The sequence below is a fragment of the Peromyscus eremicus genome, chromosome 3 (genome assembly GCF_949786415.1).
Source record: "Peromyscus eremicus chromosome 3, PerEre_H2_v1, whole genome shotgun sequence".
NCBI lineage: Eukaryota > Metazoa > Chordata > Mammalia > Rodentia > Cricetidae > Peromyscus > Peromyscus eremicus.
Window position 1 is genome coordinate 128,638,400 of NC_081418.1, and position 14,688 is coordinate 128,653,087.

The window sequence follows — 14,688 nt, forward strand, 5'->3', positions numbered from 1 at the left end:
CCTCCCGAAAAAAATCCACCACCAAAAGTTAGGTTGTTACCTTAAAATATCTTTGCCTAGAGAGATGAATCTGGTTCAAAGTATATTTCATAAATCATCTAAAGGGAAGTTTTCTAATCTCTCCAGTTCTTAGCTGGAGAAGTTCTTGACTGTCCACATGCTACATTACAGGAGGACATGTAATGACCTATGTACCTAGGAAAAAGTCACCCCTGGCCTGATGCAGTCAGCCAGCATTGCTGAGGAAACCTGACCCCCTATGTGGTCATTCTCATCTCCTTCCCACACTGCGATTTTATTAGGCAAAGTTGCAGAATCTCTTTCTACAATTGTTTTCTTCGTAAACAGCCCATGCACAGTGTTTGGATTTTCCATAATTTCATTGCACCAGAGCTTGCTCCTGAGAAAACAATGCCATGGGGGGGGGGGCTCGAAAAAATGAAGCTAGAAATAATTGGGGAGTGAATCAGGAGCTGGTGTGATTCTTACTCCTTGAATTCCAGGAAAGCGGGGATGTGGCACAGCCCTGTGTGGAGCAGGCGCCTGGCAGCCCGCCCAGCACACAATGGGCCTGTGATAGCATCACTGGCTCCCTTGGTGAGAGGACAATGGAAACCAACAGCCATGCAGGCCCCAAGCTCAGAACCATCACAGTCAACAGGACAGGCGCAGGCACCCACTCCCTCACCCGGAATAAGGATTCAAAATAGGACCTGGCCAGGAGAGCTAAAGAGCAGACCCGGGTTCTTTCAGAAGATTTGCCAAATGAGCACTAAAGTAACTGGGCTGTCCTCTGCAGAACAGATCCTGGGCCTGGGAAAAGAAAGCCACAGCTCGGAGTAGCAAGGAGTTCTGGGAAGAACCTGAGGCCTGGAGGCAGAAAGGCTGAGTTTTGTGTCTGCTCTGGTTCTTTTTCAGTGCATCACGGGGAGGAAGAGATGCTTTATCCACTTCCCTCGCCTGACAAGATGAGCAATTCATAAGCCTACAGGCAGTGGTGGGAATGGAGGACCATGACTGATGACTCTGAAGACAGGCAGTGTATGGGCAAGACATTCAATGAGGGGACCCATAGGCCCCAACAGGTCGGGCTTCCTGATGCTAAGTCCTCCTTGGGAGGTCAGGCAAATAGCCATGATGTGTAACATGTGCTACAGCATGTTCTTCTGGGTGGATAAGCCCTAGCAGGCTTGGCATTGCACACATTTTCATTTGGAGGTCCAGTGATGCTTGAGGGGTAGCCTGGGGTACACAGAGCTGGATCTCAGCATTGATAGACACAAAGGATGGAACTGAGGGCCAAGGTGGAGGTGCCAGGAGAGGGTCCATAGAAGCAGTGCCACATGGGCCAAGTGCTGTGGGACCAGTGGGGTACAGGGTACAGAATGATTTGGTCCTCTAAACCCTTATAAACTGATGCTTAGAACTTGAACTTTGCCCTGAAGTTTTATGGCTCTAACAGGAAGGAACGCATATTGGAAGATAGACTTATTGCTAGGACCAGAATTCCAGGTAATCATTAGAGGGTTACTTGTGATGGGCCATGAGAGCCAGAATAGGGTATGCTTTTCACTGCTCTTCCTTGAAGGCCCCTACAGCACCTGGCATCACATTAGCTCAGTGAGTGTTGTTGGTTGAACCAATGTACACTACGTGCCCCTCACCTCTTGAGGTTCTGGAGCCAGGAACAGACACTGGCGGGGCCAGCTATGGGCAGACCTTTTCAGGTTGGACTATAACCTGACAGCTAATGTCTTGCCACCACCTCATGTCAGCTTTCTGGGTTTCCAAAGATGACCAGTGTGGTATCCCTGCTTCAGCCCCATGTGGTGTGAGTATGTTACTGCATGAAGTCTGTGAACTTGAACCTGCAGAGCATTGGACTGGACAGACTCATAATACTGAAGACTGGCCTATGTTTCAATGCAAAAGACACTGGGGTTCAGAACTGCTAAGCACTTTAGCTGTTTTTTTTAATCAGACCAGCTTCAATTTTACAGAATAACTGGAGTATAGAACATCTGTCCTCAGATTTCAGGAGCCCATTCTGATGACAGACAACAGTTCTATACCATTGAACCAGAGTTCAAAACGACTAATAGGATGGAGGGTCCTGTAAGCTTTAGTTTGATAGTCATTAAATTCTAGGCATAAATTACATGATACTGTTTCTTTTGTCACCCTCCGGTGCGACACCAACGATCCTATTGTCATCATGGGTCGCCATCCCACCCGGTGTTACTGGTATTGTAAGAACAAGCCGTACCCAAAGTCTCGCTTCTACCAAGGTGTCCCTGATGCTAAAATCTGCATCTTTGATTGGGACGGAAGAAGGCAAAGGTTGATGAATTCCCACTTTTGTGGCCACATGGTGTCAGATAAATATGAGCAGCTCTCTTCTGAAGCTCTGGAGGCTGCCCGTATTTGTGCCAAAATACATGGTAAAGAGTTGTGGCAAGGATGCTTTTCATATTCCAGTGAGGCTCCACCCTTTCCATGTCATCCGAATCAACAAGATGTTGTCCTGTGCTGGGGCTGATAAATTCCAGACAGGTATGCGTGATGCCTTTGGGAAGCCCCAGGGCACACTGGCCAGGGTTCACATTGGCCAGGTCATCATGTCCAACTGCACCAAGCTGCAGAATAAGGAACATGTGATTGAGGCTCTTTGTAGAGCCAAGTTCAAGTTCTCTGGCCGCCAGAAGATCCACATCTCAAAGAAATGGGGCTTCACCAAATTTAATGTGGATGAATTTGAAGACATGGTTGCTGAGAAGCACCTTATTCCTGATGGCTGTGGGGTCAAGTATATCCCCAATCATGGTCCCTTGGACAAATGGCGAGCCCTGCACTCCTGAGGGGTTCCACAGTGTTCTCCTGTACCCTACCAAATCATGTTCAATAATAAATCTCACATCCAGTCTGCTTAAAAATAATTACATGATGCTTATTTTATTATCTAAGGTTCAGAAAACAAAATAAATTGATAGGCTTATAACTGGTTGCAAAAGTTTGTATATGACTCAATTCTATTCCATTGACCAATGAATCCGTTTTTATGCCTTAAAAAGAACTGTAGCCCTGTAGTATGGCTTGAAATCTGGGATAGCAACACCTCCAATTATTTTAGTGTTGTTCAGGATTGTTTCAGCTATACTGGGTCTTTGATATTTCCAAATGAAACTTAAAATTTTTTCTTGTCAGTTTTTGTGAAGAAATGAATTGAAATTTTGATGAAGATTGCATTGAATCTGTAGATTGCTTGTATTAAGATGGCCATTTTCACAAAAATTAATCCTACCTCGAGCATGCGAGATCTTTCTATCTTCTTCAATTTCTTTTTTAAGTGCCTTACATTTTTTTATTGTGTAAGTCTTTTACTTCCTTGGTTTTACTTATTCCCAGACAGACAGACATTAGGTTAACGTGAATGGTATTATTTCCTTGTTGTCTTTCTCGGTGTTTGTCATCTATATATGGGAAGGCCACTAATTTTTAAGGTCATAATTCTTCACTGTAAAAACATGTTAGTTTGAACATAACCCCAAAATTGTCAAGTAAGACAGAATATCAGTATACTCATTGCCTTGGCCTAGAAAAAGCTAGAATCTAGTGATTGACATGTGACTTCACACATGGAATTGCATAGTTCCTATGATCTTAGGCTAATGCCTTTGTTCTCCATACCTGCAACTTTCCATGTAATGTATGTTGTCTCTCCACCTCTCAATGTTTCACTCAGTTATCAGGTCATGTTTTCCCCCAGGCAGGAGCAGTCCAGGCTCATACTGTCTTCACTATGCCAATGTTGGCTTAGTTCTCAACCAAGAGGCCCTGGCTTTCATTGTTAAAGTCATTCTCTTTATGGTTTAGTTTGGATAATTCTTTTTCCAGTCCACCCACGTCTTCTTTTCTAACTCACACAACCTTAAATCTACCTATTAAACTTTTCATTTTAGATATAATAATTTTTAGTTCTAAAAAATCGAGTTGTCCCACTTTCTCATTTCTGTGCCGATGGGACATCACCCCTGCTGGGCAGCCATTCATCCCACCTTCTCACTGAAATCTTTTAATACATTTATACCATCTGCTCCAAAGTCCTTCCCTGTTAGTTAAAGTAATTCTTGCTCTTGATGTTGACTTCTTTCAAGGAAGTATTATCTCTTGTTCCTTTGTAGCTAGAATTTTTCTGCCTTGCCCACAGTCAGGACAAATCTTTGTCACCCGCCAGTCCCACAGCTGCTCAGACCCAACCAAATAAACACAGAGACTTATATTGCTTACAGACTGTATGGCCATGGCAGGCTTCTTGCTAACTGTTCTTATAGCTTAAATTAATCCATTTCCATAAATCTATACCTTGCCACGTGGCTTGTGGCTTACCGGCATCTTCACATGCTGCTTGTCATGGCGGTGGCTGGCAGTAACTCCTTCCGTCTTCCTGTTTTTTCTTTTCTCCTCTCTGTTAGTCCCGCCTATACTTCTTGCCTAGCCACTGGCCAATCAGTGTTTTATTTATTGACCAATCAGAGCAATTTGACATACAGACCATCCCACAGCATTCCTTCTTCCCTAGCCTCGCTATTTTTGATACGTTACATGACTGAAAAACTAGATTTCATTTTTTCCTTTAAAAAGTACTAACTTTTGTTGTGACAGGCAGTCAATTTATTGTATAATGGCATCAGTGTGCCCAGAACTGATTTTAAGCTCTTTCAAGGTGTCTTAACATAGCCCTTACTGAAGGGCTGAAAGAGTCCACACCTACGGCATTGCCTACCTAAGGACTCACTCAGTTCACTTCCCTAATCTTGGTGGTTGGAATTATTCCAGAACTATGTGTTCTCTGCAGTCTCCCTTCAGCTCATAGTTTCCTATGAGCTAACCAGACTCTCAGGCCTCTCTTATGTAAGCAAAGTTCATATTCAACCACACTCAAAGGAATTCCCAAATACAGTGCTCCACAAATTCTATACACTTCCGTGGCTTTAGCACCAAACTGCTCCCTCATTTGGCTGAAATCCTTCCTTCTGCCACAGTTTAGAAAGACCCTCCATACAGAAACCAGCAAGAACAAAGCTTGCCCCATGCTCCCTTCTGTTGAAACCACAGCCACGTATTTATCATCCCCATCCTTAGCCTTGAAGTAGTTATTGGCGCTGTTCTCACCCTCAACCTTTTGAGCCTCATCAGCTGCCATATAGAAGCAGTATGACCACATGTCTGTGAAGGGCATGTGAACAACATGGAAACAAATGGCCACAGCTATGTCTCAGGTGCTTCAGCTGAGACAGACAGGACCTCTTCAGAAAGTTTTCACCAACACATCCGTCTCAGTATTCACCGGGCTAGGACTCAGTGAAGTTGAACATCCACCCAATGACAAGTCCTCATACTAGCATTGCTCAGTGGGTCTGAATATAGATAAGTATGTAGATGCACTGCCCGGGTTAAGTTTTTATACAGGAACAAAACGCAAACTGCTCACAATTCAATTCACTTAGTTTGAAATATATTTGCTTCTGGCTTATTGCCTCTTTGAGGTTTTTTTTTTTCTTTAGGAAGAATAAGAAAATGTTATTCTAGTATCTCTCAGGACAATACAATCCCACATCAGTTCCAGGCCCTGTTGGTTACCTTGGCAAGTTTCTAATATTTCCTTTGGCATCTCCATGACTCAATTGGGAGTGCACAAATGGGGATCAGCACTTGGATCAATGACTAACTCAGCGGAGGCATGGGAGAGTTAAGATGGAAGCAGTCCAGAGGGGATGAAGAAGAGACTGGAACTAAGCATATGCTATGTAATGAAATTCTGCTCTGGATAGTTTCAATTGATGAGAAAGCTGAACTGATTTTGTTTTCGCTAATGTGTGTTTATCATTTACATATTACATTAAAAATAGCATTATGTTCTCTAGCCTGTTTCTACTTCTGACTTCATAGAGATTTTATACTTTATGACAGATTTTAATAAAATTGTATCTATCGTAGCAAATACCCCTCTTAGTTTTAACTCTGCTGGCATTTGTGAAACAAATTTTTAAAAATTTCATCTGGTCTTAAATTTGTGGAATGTCTTGGTATTTTTTTCTACTCATTTACTCATTGGAAAATTCTTCTTCCTGTATACTCAACGTTAATATATTTTCTAATTTTAGTTATTTTTATTTTATTCATATTGACTTTATTTTTATGGGAAATAAAAAGGATTACTCAAAAATCACTTTCACAGTATTACAAATTCCTCCCACCTCATTTAAACTGTCACTCTTACATAGTTTATCATGTTATTTTACACATTGAATTTGTATCAGGAGAGATTCAATGCTCCGGATTCCCAGTTGGTCCTCCTGTCCATATTGTAGTTCTTAAAAGTTAAGAATCTAATTACTTTAACAAATTAATAACAATTAATATTAAAAATAAATTAATATTAATATTTGGCCAAGTAACAATTTTTTGTATCTCTTTTATCATGGCTTTATTAGCTTTAACTGTATCCCACTATGTCTGACATAGTTAATTTAAGTAAATATATTAGAAATTAAAAATTAAACTTTAAAAGATTAAAGATTAAAATTATGCTACTTTATCTTATGTATTTATTTATTTATTTTATGTGTATGAGTTATTTGGCTGCATGTATGTCTGCACCACATGCATGCTTGGTGCCTACAGAGGTCAGAAGAGGGCATGGGATGTCCTGGAACAGGTGTTATAGGCAGTTGTGAGCCACCTACTGTGGGTGCTGGGAACTGAACTCCAGTTTCCTACAAGAGCAGCAAGTGCTCTTAACTCTGAGCCATCTCTGTAGCCTCTCATGTAACTATTAGTTATGAAGTTTCTACCATGGACCAAGAACTAACAGAGCACACAGAAACTCCTCCCCAGAGGTACAACAGTCTAGGGAGAGCCCGTGGGGAGCTGGAGCTGACTCAGATCATTTCACAGAAATGAATCAGTAAATGGACTACTGTGTTTAAGCACAGCCATCCTTGTAATTAGCCATCATGGGCATGTTTGCGGCAGCACAAAGCAGTACCCATCAGGACCCCCTCCCAGCTGCTGCAGATTTATCAGTTGTTAAACATTTCTCAAAACGTTACCGGGGGAGTCAAACAATAAGAGGTATATACATGCATGTATTTGTTTTACATGCAAGTTATATACTTACATGTGTGTCAGATGGTGAACAGGACGATGCTCAAGAGAAAATTAAGACAGTGATGTGGGGCAGGAATACTAAGTTAGTCAGAGGTGGAATGGAGTTCTGGATAAGTGACCAAGGAAGAGCTCTCTAAGCTGCTCAGTCACACTGAAGACTGAAGGAGGTGATGTCACGGATATGCCCAGGTACTGAATACTGTGGGTAGGTCGGTCTAAAACACCATGGAAGGGACAAGCAAACAAGCTTCTGGCCGAGCAGGCAGACCCCCCCACTCTTGTGGGTGGAGGAGCAAAGGTGCAAAAAGAAGCCAGGGAGTTGCCTAATCTTCCTGAGGAGAAGGCACTTTCTGAGCAGATAGAAAGGTGGAGACAATTTGGTTTTCCTCCTATAAGTGAAGAGAATTGTCCGTACAGCGGGAGATTCTCCAAGAAGACTCCAGCTATGAGTTGGAGGGAGACTGGATGTATAGGAACCAGTGTAGGAATGGTGGTTCTGAGAGAAGGATATGCAGTTCAGTGTCTTCAGAGCAGAGAGCCACCCGGAGCCCAGAGAGGAGTCTGCGGTGGAACTGCACCTGGACCCTTACCCGGGTCTGCTGAAACTTCGCCTCAGCCCAGGAGACCCAACACTGGATTTACCACAGCAGAATCATTCCAGACTCCCCTGACAGTCACTGAGAGGGAGGGTAGGGAGGAAGTTCAATAATTCAGAGCCTGAGAGGACATCAGGACTCAGCATGTGAGTCTGTGGACACTTCAAGCAAAAGCAAGAGCTGGCAGCGGGGGTAGTGGAGTGGAGGGGTGAGAGTGGGAAGGAGGGTGGCAGCGGGGTGTTGTTGGGCTTCCTTCAGCATGTCCAGGTGGAAAATAACATCAAGTCCAGCACCCCATGCTCACCCTCAACCTAGCTCTGCTGTGTGAATATGTAGGAATAATGAGGACCCCTCCCAAATGTGCAGAGCTGTTTGTTAGTCACCCAAAGAAATCCGTGGTTGAACTGTGGTTTATTGACAGAACTCAGAGAACGTAACCTAAAATATTAAGATTAAAATTTCAAAATAAGAAGGATGTAAGTCACATCTACAAGGAAATACCTTGAATACTAGACAAATAGCAAAGCAGCTCCAGGAGGTGAACACCGGCAACTAGGGCTTGGAAAAGTATCAGCCCTTGTTTCTCTTTATTCTGTGTGCTCAGCTAATCCATATCCCCGGGTTTACCGAATCGATTCTCTTGTATCAACTTCTCTTGAACTATGGACTCGACGCCTTTGATCTGGGGCTGATTTTCCACTGTGCGCTTGCTCTTTGGGTGCCATGTCTTGTTTTCCCAGGATTCCCAGGCACACCTGCGATGTCCTCTAGTGGTAGAGGCGTGGAGCCTCCTCTGGCTCTGGGCAGTGCTGCCCACCGCTGCCTCTATTCCCAGGGCTCTAGAATCATTCCCTGCATTCCAGCTGTGGTTCGTTCTTAGAAATTCGGGGATCACTCAAGATGCCCTGCAATTTAAGCTGCATAATAGCCACGGGTTCTGAGCTATGCTTCGGGCATGTTTGTTTTCAAATGGTTATTCTTAAGGCTTGCTTTTCTTACCAGTGTTTTCTATCTCCCAGAAGTCTCTCTCTTTTGACTTCTGACCATTTGCTTTGATTTTCCAGATACCAGGAATTTCTCCTACAGAAAGCTACCGGAGACAAACGCTACCGCAAAAGCCACTTTGAGTGGGAGACTCATTAGAGGTCCACTTGTACTGTTGGGAGACATATTTTAAATGAAGTGTAATAATGACGGTATGGGGACCAGCTCAAAGGAGACATTAAAAGAGCCTCTGCAGAATGTGAGTGCTGCACAGGTTTCACTGTGCCTTAGTACTGTAACCAGCAGTGTCTCCACCCCAGTGGAGTTGACCATGCCCTGTGCCACAGAAAGCCTGCACTCTCTGCTGCAGCTACCTTACCCAGTAAATAGGTGCTTCTCAGAGGTGAGAAAACAGCCTTTGTTCTCCATTACTTCCCCTGTATCTACCACTGCACCAGCAGGAGCCATAAACATAGCAATGTCCGCTGGAAGAGCGGAATAAAAGATGTGTAAAAACAGAGCCCCTATGAGAATCCATACCATCTCAGACATGAAACTGAGTTGCTCTCTCTGTTTTCTTTTGTATAGACTATTTCTGGAGCGTGACCACTGAGGTGCTCCCTCAAAGATCTTATTTCCAAGGGAAAGAATTATAAGCATCCCAAGGTGAAAAGATCTGGTTGTATTTTCTGAATTTGCATAATGGTCCATATCCAGAACCTGGTAGAGTTGATTACCAGAATAATCTACCAAGGGAGAAAGTGCCATTTGGATTTATTTTTGCAAGGTTCAGCTCAGTACAAATCTCTCTTAAATAGCAGATCTCAAATTATCCTGTTTCTATGGAAACTTATTTTTTTAAGCCAACATCATAATCACTCCTCCTAAATCAAGCCATTGACTATTCAATCAAATGAATTTAGATACCACAATGATATACAGCATTCTGAAGAACACTGAAGCCCAAGACAGAATGAGCTGCAGGAAGTCTAGAAGAATAATTGTTTCTAAAGTTTACTTGCCTTACAAATGTTTTTCCTCCTCTTGTCACTTAACAATTTCTCCTTGACATGACTTGACTGAACTCATGTAGATTTTTCTCCGAGGAAATAACCCACTTGGGTAGCATGAACTTTGAAAGGTCACATCTTTTGGAGTTATCTGCCGCCAAAAAAGAATGGCTCCCATTTATTTTTCAAGGTGGAAAGGTTTATTTTTTTCCTGTTCATGAAATTAAAAATGCCCAGAGTAATTTAGCTCAGACCAACCAAACAAAAAAGTCACGTTTAACCATCAATAGGACCTGGAATGCCGGAACCTGCAAGGAGAATTATTTGACACTTTCCTTGGGTAGGTAGGCTGTCAAATGATGGATTTTGTCTTAAAACTTAAACTATGCTTTTCTATGGCAGTTTCTGAACCGAAGAACTTTAAAGTAGAAAAGGCAAATTGTTCTCCGGGAATTGTAAGGGAGCATGCTAAGCAAGTGGTCTCAAGTCCTTTTGGATTAATTTCTAACTGCTAAAGAGAAAACTGGGCAACTAGTAGCTTAGCTTACGGGCAAAAAAGAGTCAGAGTTGATCTTTTGAAGCTAGGGTGGGTGTGAAATTGCAGATGAGCAGTACTGTACAATTTACAAAGGAAGTTTCTAAGGCCTGACCCCATTTTATTTTATATATTTTTTATTATTATTAAAAGATTTTCTATTCATTTTACATACTAATAAAAGATTCCCCTCTCTTCCCTCCTCCGATGGCCCAGCCTTCTTCCCATCCCACCCCCCAGTCCCACCTCCTCGGAGGCAAGCTCTCTCCTGGGGAGTCAGCAGAGCCTGGTACATTCAGTTGAGGCAGGTTCAAGACCCTCCTCTCTGCACCAAGGCTGCGCAGTGTCCCACTATAGGCACTGGGCTCCAAAAAGCTGGCTCATGCATCAGGGATGGGTCCTGATCCCACTGCCTGGGGGCCCTCTAAACAGTTCAAGCTGAACAACTAGGATTGACCCCATTTTAAACACCCCACAGAGACTTAGGACCAAAGTGGGGTGGAAGGAGCATGCCGAACTCAACATATTCATGGAGAGCCACAGTCCCACTTGGTGAGGGGCATGTGGTGATACTCCTCGAAGGGATTCGCCTTGAAGGAATTGTCCAAAGAGAGGGTCCCCTTGGGCTTGCTGCCTGACTCGTACCTGAGACATCTCAAGTGACCTGTACATGGATAGGTCAGACATAGGTGAGCCCACTCAAGCAGCTTTGAGAAGCCAGAAACATATGCCTGGGGAGAAGAAGGGTCTAGATAGAAGGAGATCCTTGGTACCAGCAGGTTATGGGTTCCAGGAGCCCTGAGAACAGGAACTGCCATGAACGCTCAAATCCCTCCCGTAAGACAGAAGCTGAGGCAGGAAAATTGTGAATTTGAAGCCTAGAAGCCTAAACCTGGAAATAAAGGGAAGAAAGGAAAGAAAACGGAAAGAAGGAAAAAAGGTAAAAAGGAGGGAGGGAAAGAACTCAGCATCTCTCCAGTCCCTATGTTAACACAGTCACACTTAGTAATGTTTACATGCTTGTGAAACAGTGCGTGAGATTGCTATATCTCCAAAATTGGGTTCCTCGCTTTACTGGGATTGAATATACCTTGGGATTATTTGCCTCAGCAAATATTAGCATCTGTTCAATAATATGACTTACTTTTTTGAAGAACTGATATAGCTCCTAGTAATATCAGATCTTTTCTCAGGGTTTCTTACTTCTCTTATGTAAATACTAGTCCCCTAATTTTGTAATACACTATATCAAGAAGACCCCCTAATTCAAAATAATGTCAAGCCATTGGTATTTATTTCAAAGCCTAGATCCTTGAAAGAGGCAGCTGAGAAAATATTGGGTGTATTCTATAGTATATTAAAATGGTTTTACGTCAGAGGGAAGGACATGAGAATAGTAACCTCATTATAAAATAGTGACCAGGAAGCAGCTAACTTACAGCACACTTAGGCAGTCCGACATGATGCTGAGTACTTCAACACGACATCTCACTCGATGCTAAGATGCAGGCGCTTTTGTTAGACTGATTTCAAAGAGGAGGAAACTGAGGCTCAAAAAATGAGTGATTTAACTAGAATAATAAATGGGATCAACAGAGGGTAGTCTCTGACTGTGACTCTTCCAAACTGTAACTGTCACAAACTTACCACGTTATGACATGCTACACTTGGGGCTGTCCCCAAGTAAGTGGAGAATGCTTACTCTTAGGACAGGAGAAGCCATTGCCATTCTTACTGGAATTAATGCCATAAGCAATGAATTTCTAAAGAAGATTTTCTAAAAATGAAAAACACATTTATAGTTTGAAAACAACAAGCAGGATGTATTTTTTCCTGTTAGAGGCAGAAGTTGTGTGGTTATACATTAAGTCAAGGTTATTGTGTGCCACTTTCTCATCACTGTGACAAGTACCTGGCAGAAACATCCAAAGAGATCAAGGATTTATTTCAGCTTGTGAGTTCAGGGATACAGTCCATCATGGCAAGAATGCCCTGGCATCCAGGCAGTCCATTCCATGGTGGTGAGAATGTGAGATGCATCTGGGTAGTCCTTCCATGGTGGTGAGAACGTAAGGTGGCATCCAGGTAGTCCTTTCCATGGTGGTGAGAATGTGAGATGCATCCCGGTAGTCCCTTCCATGGTGGTGAGAACGTAAGGTGGCATCCAGGTAGTCCTTTCCATGGTGGTGAAAATGTAAGATGGCATCCAGGCAGTCCTTTCCATGGTGGTGAGAATGTGAGATGCATCCAGGTAGTCCTTCCACGGTGATGAGAATGCAAGGTGGCATCCAGGTAGTCCTTCCATGGTGGTGAGAACGTAAGGTTCCTTCCATCTTGCAAGTGAGCAATCAGAACTAGAGGCCTCAGCCCCCAAGCTTCCACTGCCTCCCAAAGCAGCACTGACAGCTGAGGACCAATGGTCCAGATGTACCGACCTGCAAGTACATTTCAGATCCGTGCCAGCATGTTCTACCTCTACCTGTGTCATGATACAAAACACAATCAGTACAATTTCAAGAGTTTGCAATGTTTTAACTGCCCCAAACTGTTCGAAAGGCCAAGGTCTCTGCTGAGATTCAAAGCAAATTCTTGACATTGAGCCCCTATGAAATAAAAGTAACTAGTTACACACTTCCAATAAATGGCACAGAATAAGCACCCCCAACCCAAAAGGATGGAAGAGGAGGATATGAAGAAAGGCTGGGCCAAAGCAAGAACAAAACAAGGAAGGACAAACGAAACCCTATGGTACCATGTCTGCCATCTGGGTCTCCTGGAGGCATTACTTGAGCTCTGACAGGCTTGGGGTGCCACACCCCTGGCCTTGCTACTTGCTCCACACGTGGCCTCTCTCTTGGGCTGACTCCACTCAGCCCCTCCAGCTTTCTTCAGGAGAATCCAGCTGTCTCCATTGCAGCTCAGTCTTCACCTCACAGTGGCATACCTTAGCCCTTCAGGGTTTCCAGCTCTGATACACACTACCTGGCTTTCTCACCTCCTGCACCCCGAATTCTTATCATAAACCCCATCATTCTGGAACTTCAGAGATGATTAAACTACTACTTAGTAATAAAAAATAAACATTTTCAGCAAGACGTAACTATTATTGGCCTAAATGTAACTCACTACATAGCCTTAAGCTCTGTAAGCTTGAAGTCATAGAATTACAACTGTAAATCATAAATGTATGGCCACAGAGCAGGAAAGTGATCATCATAATTGATGTCAAGGGTGGGTAAGATAGGAAAATACATTGGTGATCATCTAAAATTGTTCCCCGCAGGCTCACATGTTTGAACACTTGGTCGGCAGCTAGTGTTGCTGTTTTGAGTGGTAACAGGACCTTGGTGCACGTGTTCTATCTCTCTCAGCCTCCTGATTTGTCAGGAGGGGAGGAGCTGCCATCCCATATTCCCACCTCTGTGAATGGAGCTGCAGTAGCTGGTGTGCCTTCCTAGTACCACGTATTACACTCCCCACTGAAGACAGATGGAACCCTTCTTCCTGTAAGTTGAGTCTGTCAAGTGCTTGTCACAGCCATGAGAAAAGTAACCAATCCCCAAACTTGGTAGTAGGGGTGGTATCCTTGCCGTACACCTGGTTGTATGACATTAGGCCTTTGGAACAGGTTGGTATGGCAGTTTGAAAGAAATTGGCCCCCAAAGGGAGTGGCACTATTAAGAGGTGTGGCCTTGGAGGAGGTGTGTCACTATGGGGGTGGGCCTTGAGGTCTTTTTCTCAAGCTTCACTCAATATAACAGTCAGTCAACTTCCTGTTGCCTTCTGGTCAAGATGTAGCCAGCTCCCCATCTACCTGCGTGCTGCCATGCTTCCCACCATGATGATAATGGACTAAACCTCTGAAACTGTAAGCCCCCTCAATTAAATGTTGTCTTTATAAGAGTTGCTGCGGTCACGGTGTCTCTTCACAGCAATAGAAGACTCTAAGACAGTTGGCAAGAGAAATGTGGATGAGTTAGGCAGTGCAGGCTAGAGAGCCCTAGAAGGTTGTTGATGTTCTGGTGGGAACTCAGAAGACCAGAATGCTGATAGCAATGGAGGCAGTAGAGACTGCTTGAGGGTTCAGCGAGGAGCAAGACTTCTCCTGGGACTGGACCAGTGGCATCCACGTTATTCTGTCACTGACCCTGGCTAGGTTCTTCCCATGTTGTGAAAAACTATGATGCTGAAAATAAAAGAAATGGGCTAATTTATCTGGCTAAGGAAATCTCAAGACAGCAGATGACTCAGGCCATGGCATTGTTACTCCGGTCACTCTAGTTTCCTTCCTGTCGCTGTGATGAAACACCCTGGGCAAAAGCAACTTTGAGGAGGAAAAGATTGATTTGGCTTACACTTCCAGGTCATACTCCACCATTGAGGGAATTCACAG

General features: G+C 43.6%; 1 pseudogene; it reads left to right on the forward strand.

Moving 5' to 3' along the window:
• Positions 1-661: 661 nt before the first annotated feature.
• LOC131906065 (large ribosomal subunit protein uL16-like) lies at positions 662-2,905 on the forward strand (annotated as a pseudogene).
• Positions 2,906-14,688: the final 11,783 nt, after the last annotated feature.